This window comes from Ambystoma mexicanum, chromosome 13 (genome assembly GCF_040938575.1).
Source record: "Ambystoma mexicanum isolate Mex_15411 chromosome 13, UKY_AmexF1_1, whole genome shotgun sequence".
In the NCBI taxonomy this organism is placed as follows: domain Eukaryota; kingdom Metazoa; phylum Chordata; class Amphibia; order Caudata; family Ambystomatidae; genus Ambystoma; species Ambystoma mexicanum.
The window spans coordinates 354,067,031-354,074,668 of NC_090938.1; the positions used below are offsets into that span (position 1 = coordinate 354,067,031).

The 7,638-nt window shown below is 42.8% G+C and overlaps 1 long non-coding RNA gene across 1 annotated transcript; it reads left to right on the forward strand.

The window, feature by feature from the left end:
- Positions 1 to 4,776: 4,776 nt before the first annotated feature.
- LOC138520141 (uncharacterized) lies at positions 4,777 to 6,355 on the forward strand. Its single transcript, XR_011282807.1, has 3 exons — positions 4,777 to 4,905; positions 5,022 to 5,114; positions 5,550 to 6,355. It is a non-coding gene; the product is annotated as an uncharacterized lncRNA (long non-coding RNA).
- The last annotated feature ends 1,283 nt before the right edge of the window (positions 6,356 to 7,638 follow it).

The following is a 7,638-nucleotide window of genomic DNA, read 5'->3' on the forward strand; positions in this document are numbered from 1 at the left end:
TTAAACGAATTTCTGGCAAATGGAAAGCAAACAGCAGCAGTTTTTACATGTGAAGAAATTGCAAATCGCGGTAAAATTCGCGGATGCGTGTTTCGCGATTGCGGTAAAACTATAAGGGGTAGGAATGCGGTTCTTGGTGCGATTCAAAGCTACGATTCTAAGCTATCAGAGGAAAGTTACTGCAAGTCTCTAGCCCAAACGGTCGCGGAGATATGAACGATTGAATAAAGGTCGTTTTTTTAAGATTTGAAATTTTAAAGTTCAAAAAGACAAGTGCAGCTTGCAAATGACAGGTGACAGTTTTGGATCTATCAGGCAGTTCTACTTAGGTTAAATAGATTGAATTATATTATTTTAACTAGAGATTGGTTCTGCACAGTTTTCTAGGTACTCACACTATATTCTTGGATTAAATGGGCCTCATCACGGATCTGGTCAGGGTTTTAGACTGGACTCTGGTCTGGTCTGGTCTGGCCTCTGCACTTCACAGTGATCTGGGTCAGCTCTCTCTGCTGGTCTGGGTCTCTCTGGGTACAGCACTGCTTTCTCTCTGGTCTGGTCTCTTAGTTCTGGATAGATTGAAGTCTCTAGTTTGGCTTTCTGGAGGTTGATGGAGGTAAGTATGGATTTTTCCGGCAGAGCGTCCCGCTGCAGATGGATTTGGAAGGTCCCTATCTGTCCTGACTGTCTGCTTTTATGTGTTTAGAATGTGGGTGTGTTCTAGCATCACTGACCCTACCTCTCCCTCAGCTTCTAATTGGTCAAACTTCCATTTATCATTTGATTGGGGAATGAACTGTGAGTCAGAGGGATGTCATTTTACAGCCTGCAGAAAGTCCACTCCTCCTGTCAACTTACACACAAATCTAGATTTGAAACAAATACATATTTGCAGAGGTACATATTGTTTTAAAATCATATGCACCCATCATGCATTACAGGAGGTATACCCTGTTCAAACTCTGCTCTTCCTGGGAGCTTGCATTCAGAACTGGCACATATTTCACTTTTTAACTGATTTTGCAATTTCTGACATTGACCCAACTTTACATACATGTGTGCAGGGAGTAGGGACATTAACTGATGAAGTTTCAGATTTTTAACATGCATACATTTAGAGTAATATCCACTTTTCCGCTAAAACCCCCCTGAACATGCCACCGGGTCGAAAAACCTCTTAAAATGTGGGCAGAAAAATCACAAGAATTATGGTATCATTTATAAAATTTTCACATGTCCGCTCTATGAGTTATTCATCTTTTTAAAGTTATGTTCTGGCTCCAAAGGGGTGTGGTTTCCCAGGTCACATGGTATAGAAACCAGTCTTTCCAGTTTCTGCCAAGCCAGCTTGCTCTCACAGGCAGTGCTCCTCCCAGCTCCTGCCAAGAGGAAGCTACAATTTACGACTGCGGTAATAAAAACCTTTGCCTGAGTGAAGAGGGCTTTGTTCACTCTCTTGCAGAGCACAGATAATTCAATTATCAGATAGATGGCATATCCTTAGTGTGGGCAGCAAAAGGAAGGTTGGCCTGGGAACACAGTGGTGACTCAAATTTCACTCCTGATGGGGGTAGTTGCCAGGCAGAATCAAGTTCCTTAAGCCAGACTTTCAGCTACTGTCATGTTATTTGTTGCTTTTTAAATTAACTTGCAATTTTACACATGCAGCTAGAATGCTGATTCTAAGTGCAAAACTATGACATTTAAACAGTTACAAAGGCATGTGACACCAAACATAGCTCACTCATTTAATCTAAACATTTTCGATTTTAGTGTCTTTAAATCCAGTGCAACTTAAACTGCTGACTCCATAGCAGTTTTGTTATAAGCATTGTTTTGGGCTCTTCATTTCCCAGATTTTGTAGGCACACAAAACTCCATTCTGCCAAATGTCTGCTGGTGTTCAGTAAATATTTTGCACATATTGCAATGTTTGAAAATAGGCATTTTGACTTGCCTTCAGAGAAACACAGGGTGGTTTTAAACTGCCGGCTTTTGGATAGTGGTGAGTACTGGTACTGCACCCATTTTTGGGATTTAACAAATGAATTCCCCACAGTTATGGGTTTGCATTTGGCAATCAGCATTGCCACTCCCAATGGTTTCAGACTACTGTGCGGGTAGTCCAATGGTGGTTTTAAAGTGCTTTGAAGCTAACCGGCGCTACTGTTTTTCCTTTGGCAACCCATTTCCCTCATGGCAACCCAGCCTTTCATTCTCGCACTGGTGGGTGGCAAGTGAGGCAACCATTTTAGTGTGCGCACAAACTGCGCAGCTTTCCTGGATTTCAGCGCACATGTGGGTTTTCCGCCATCTTGAATTTTCTAAGCCCACAGCACCAAATGTTGCAGCATGATAGCTTAAACGTGGGTCAGGACACCCAACACAGTCCCTCCTTTGCAATGTTGTCACAGTCCCCCTTTGCGATGTTGTCACAGTCCCCCCTTTGAGATGTTGTCTCAGTTCCCCTTTGCAATGTTATTGCAGTCACCCCTTTGAGATGTTGTCACAGTCCCCCCTTTGAGATGTTATCAGTCCCCCCTTTGGGATATTGTCACAGTCCTCCCTTTGAGATGTTGTCACAGTCCTCCTTTGCAATGTCACAGTCCCTCCTTTGAGATTTTGTCCCAGCCACCCTTTGAGATGTTGTAACAGCCCCCCTTAGAGATGTTATCACAGTACCCCTTTGAGATGTTATCAGCCCCCCCTTTGGGATATTGTCACAGTCCCCCTTTGCGATGTTGCCACAGTCCCTCCTTTGCAATGTTGTCACAGTCCCCCTTTGCGATGTTGTCACAGTCCCCCCTTTGAGATGTTGTCTCAGTTCCCCTTTGCGATGTTATTGCAGTCCCCCCTTTGAGATGTTGTCACAGTCCCCCCTTTGAGATGTTATCAGTCCCCCCTTTGGGATATTGTCCAAGTCCTCCCTTTGAGATGTTGTCACAGTCCTCCTTTGCAATGTCACAGTCCCTCCTTTGAGATTTTGTCCCAGCCCCCCTTTGAGATGTTGTAACAGCCCCCCTTAGAGATGTTATCACAGTCCCACTTTGAGATGTTATCAGTACACCCTTTGAGATACTGTCACAGTCCCCCCTTTGAGATGTTATCAGTCACCCCTTTGAGCTACTGTCACATTTCCCCCTTTGAGATGTTGTCTCAGTCTCCCCTTTGAGATGCTGTCACAGTCCCCCTTTGAGATGTTGTCTCAGTCTCCCCTTTGAGATGTTGTCTCAGTCTCCCCTTTGAGATGTTGTCACAGTCCCCCTTTGAGATGCTGTCACAGTCCCCCTTTGAGATGTTGTCACAGTCCCCCTTTGAGATGCTGTCACAGTCCCCCTTTGAGATGTTGTCTCAGTCTCCCCTTTGAGATGTTGTCACAGTCCCCCTTTGAGATGCTGTCACAGTCCCCCTTTGAGATGTTGTCACAGTCCCCTTTTGAGATGCTGTCACAGTCCCCCTTTGAGATGTTGTCTCAGTCTCCCCTTTGAGATGTTGTCACAGTCCCCCTTTGAGATACTGTCACAGTCCCACCTTTGAGATTTTGTCACAGTCCCACTTAAGATGTTGTCTAAGTCCCCCTTTGAGATGTTGTCACAGTCCCCCTTTGAGATACTGTCACAGTCCCACTTAAGATGTTGTCTAAGTCCCCCTTTGAGATGTTGTCATAGTCCCCCCTTTGAGATGTTATCAGTCACCCCTTTGAGACATTGTCACATTCCCCCCTTTGAGATGTTGTCACTGGGCTCTTTATGTTTCTTCTCCTTCCAGATAATAATAACCCCCTGTGCTGCATGCGTGAAAAAATACAATACGAATAAAATGGGCTATTGAATTGATTGTTGAGGGGCAGGATGTTATAGTATATATGTCTCACTATAGGTTATTTTTTTAATTTTTGTATTTACTGTTAATGTGTTTTAGTATATACACCTTTACACATGTTCATAATAAAATCAATAATAATACTAATAATACTAATAATAATAATAATAATAATAATAATAATAATAATAATCTGTCTACTTACAGTCATATTTCATACATAAGGGCATACATAAAATCAACCATAAAAATCTATTAATCAGAATTAATTTTGTATCAAATATCATTTAATTACTTTTTCTTTACGTTGGCACCAGTTAAACATATTACAATTCATTACGGATTTTTGACGTATATAATTGAAACATAATCCAGCCCAACCATCTTCTTTTGCAATATCTCTTGAGCTATCAGCTAAACCCTATATAGATACAATTGCAGGGTTTTACTTTGGGTATTGCGACAGCTTTGCCAAAAGGAGTTCGACTTAATTGAGTCCAGATGATGTACATGACCACACAGATGTTGCATGTAAATGAGACTCAATATAGGACACTTAGTTAGAAAGTGTTTTCAGGTCTCCAACACCATATGATTTTGGAACATTCAGCAAAATCTCTCTGCCTTCGGAACCTTAGTTGAACTGCCTATCAAAGAAAGCACGCAGAGACGATTTAGGCAAAGCAAACGTATAAAACGTCAGAGCTTCTGAGATGGCCAGATAATCTAAGGGCCTTTGGCCTTGCCCTTTTACATGTTGTCCTTTTGATGCATGTGCCCCACTCACCCCGAGACAGTGCATGTCGCACTTAGCTACGACGCAGTTAATCGAGCCCCAGCTTGTGTTTGCTGTGGACAGCTGCCCCCGTGGACCACAGTGCTGGTGCATGCACACGGGATCAGTGTTTTCGCCCGTAGCTATGCGCATGCGTGGGGAATCAGTTCCCTGCGTTGCGCACATGCGCGCTAGCCCTTTATGTACAGCTCTGCCGGCGACTGCTCACAGCATTTATCAGTCTTATGCCGGCAGGGCTGTACAAAGCGAAAAGTGCAGGGATCGCTCCATCCGTACCTCCAGCCCTGGTGAGTAAGCCCAGCCTCGATCCCTCCACCCAATAGGACACTGCCCACCATGGGGCCACTATTAGTATTCACCATGCTGATAGGAAAACGTCTCTTCTTTGTTTCTCCCTATGCAGCTGCATGCATCTTCTTTTGTGCTGCACGGCTTCAATGGGACCCAGAGACTGACATAATTCAACCCTGTCTCTAACTGCCACCTGGATATTAAGGTACCCAGTTTTGTATATTCTAGTGGCCAATTTCTTGGCAGTTACCAATTTCTAAGATGGTATTTTATAAGTGTCTTCTCACGGCACATCTTCTAAGGGCACTATCCATGTTTTCTTATGATATTCTGCAGTGCCCCAGTATCAACTTTTTGGATGGTGAACAAGTCGGAAATTGCCTTCTAAAGCACAGGCTCTCCACCCTCCAACTTTAAACTTATAAGCCAGCTAGGCATTCCCACCTTTTGCCACCCCTGCAAGGTCAGTGGACGTTTGGAATTGTGTTCCTTAGAGCAAATCATTTACCCCTTTTAAAATCTTTCATGTAGTCTGTGTTAATCATGTTGTGTCACTCCTGTATGTAGTTAGTTACACTGTACAAGTAACCACTATGGGCACCACCTGCAGCAATCTTACGGTCCACTCTGCTTTTTGCAGGGGATCAGCGCCTTGGCTCCAGAAGAAGGCTTGTCTATGACATTTGCCGAACGTCTACGAACATCAGCATAATCCTTTGTTGCTGCCGACTGGTTCCATCCCGTTTGGGGGTTTTTGATTTACAGTCTAGACGTCGACTTACTACAAGGTCACCTTACAGCCTGGCTCGAACAGACCCTCCCAAGGTCTAAAAAGGAGATAAAATCCCCCTGAAAATAACATTATACATGATGTCCATTTCTTAAGCACTAGGTGCAGAATTGTGTGTACCGGAAGGACTCAATTCTCTGGGACTCTCCTTTTTCATCTCTGATATTTTACCTACAGTGTTCATAAGAAATTGCAATCTTGCATGAAGCAATGCATTGTAGTTGGAAATGCCTTTGTCCTTTTCCTCCACTACATGTGAGAACAATTAACACTGTTGAGATCTCATTGCCACATGTTCACTGAGCATGAAGCAATGCTGATACATGTCTGGCTTGAGCATTCAAGTACTTAGGTAACTCACCCTTGCATGTACAAAATATATAGTTTGATGGAATCTTACTGATATATGTACCTCTCTGTTTTGAGACAACCTGTTTCTTGTTATATGAACCCCCTTGGGTTCTGATGTACATTCACACATAGAATGTTTTTAATTTGTTTGTACGTTCTTAATAATGAATGTGTCCACTACCAGAAAAACTAATTGTAACTCACTCTGAGTGCCTGTACTGCATCATTGATACAGCCTTGCACAACTTGTCAGTAAATAATATGCTGCCAGTGTGCCGTTCATGTAATTAAATTTGCACTGTGAATTAGTGTGCCTCCAAATAGTATCCCTACAGGCAGGACCCTCTCTTGTTTACAGCCTTTGCTAGCCCACTGTCCTGTTCCTGTTCTGGGCTCCCCCTCCTGTGTCTTCCAGATAATCTAATATGACTGGGGTTTCTTGAAGGATATCATTTCTCTGATACAAATATATAGCTCCTCAATGTAGTCACATGGCAAAAATGTTATCCCCAAACCTGCAAGTCAATTTTCCTGCTCAATTCTTCTTTCAAATCATAAAACCCCTCCTCCCAATTTGGAGAACAAATCAACAATTCAAAGAATTTAACAATGCTAGATTCATACTTTAAATCTCCTTTATTACTGTGTGAGTCAAGACCCACATTATACAGGAAATGTGTTTCCAAGCAAGTCTTTGTCTATACATATATGAGTCTGTAGATTGTAAAGAAAGCAGCCCGAACTCCAATCTAATAATTGCCATTGATACACAAGAAGGTAGACTCAGTAACTTTCTCCAGAACTTTCCCTCGATATGCTGTAGCCAATCAAATTCAATGATTGTCCAACTTTCCAAACCATATAAATGGCTGGAGCAAAGCACTGTAAATAGAGTCCCCTGGTTCCTTCCAGAGAGAATCCCCCTGTTCAGATTATGAACTGATGTACCAAAGATGTCATGTCCCGGGAGGATAGCTCAGCGGAACGTACTCGCTTTGGAGGCAAGACGACACTGAGCGATACAGGTTTGATCTCCGAGTCCGCGATTAGAAACCTCTGGGTATTAAGCGAGTTATAAATAACTTATCATATCATATCTGGGCTGTTTTCCTTATGCGGGCAGTCATACATGCATAATAACCTTGCTGTGGCTCCAATTCTATGCCAAGATTTTTATATTCTGCAACATACTCAATTGTCTCTCTCATAACTTTTAAGTGCGGTCGAGCAGCTTTTTTTGCAGCAAATAACATCTTTTCCTTTTGCTAACGTTTATAGTCAAGGAATGTTTCTCTGCATAATTCCATAGGAAATTAGCTGCTCTACGTAGCCCAGTAAAAGTATGGTCTAATAATACTTAATCATCAGCGTAGGCTAATACTTGACAATGAACAGGATGAATGTTAGGGGGCAACACCCTGCTTTAGCCAGACTGTCATGAAAGACTGCCAAATTTAAGTTGAAAAGCAGGGGAGCCAAGTCGCACTCTTGTTTCATGCCACTACCAATGGGGATGGGTGCTGTCAAGGCTCTCTCACCGTCCAGCTTCACCCTAACTGTGTTATTTGTATTGAGGAGTTTCACAAAA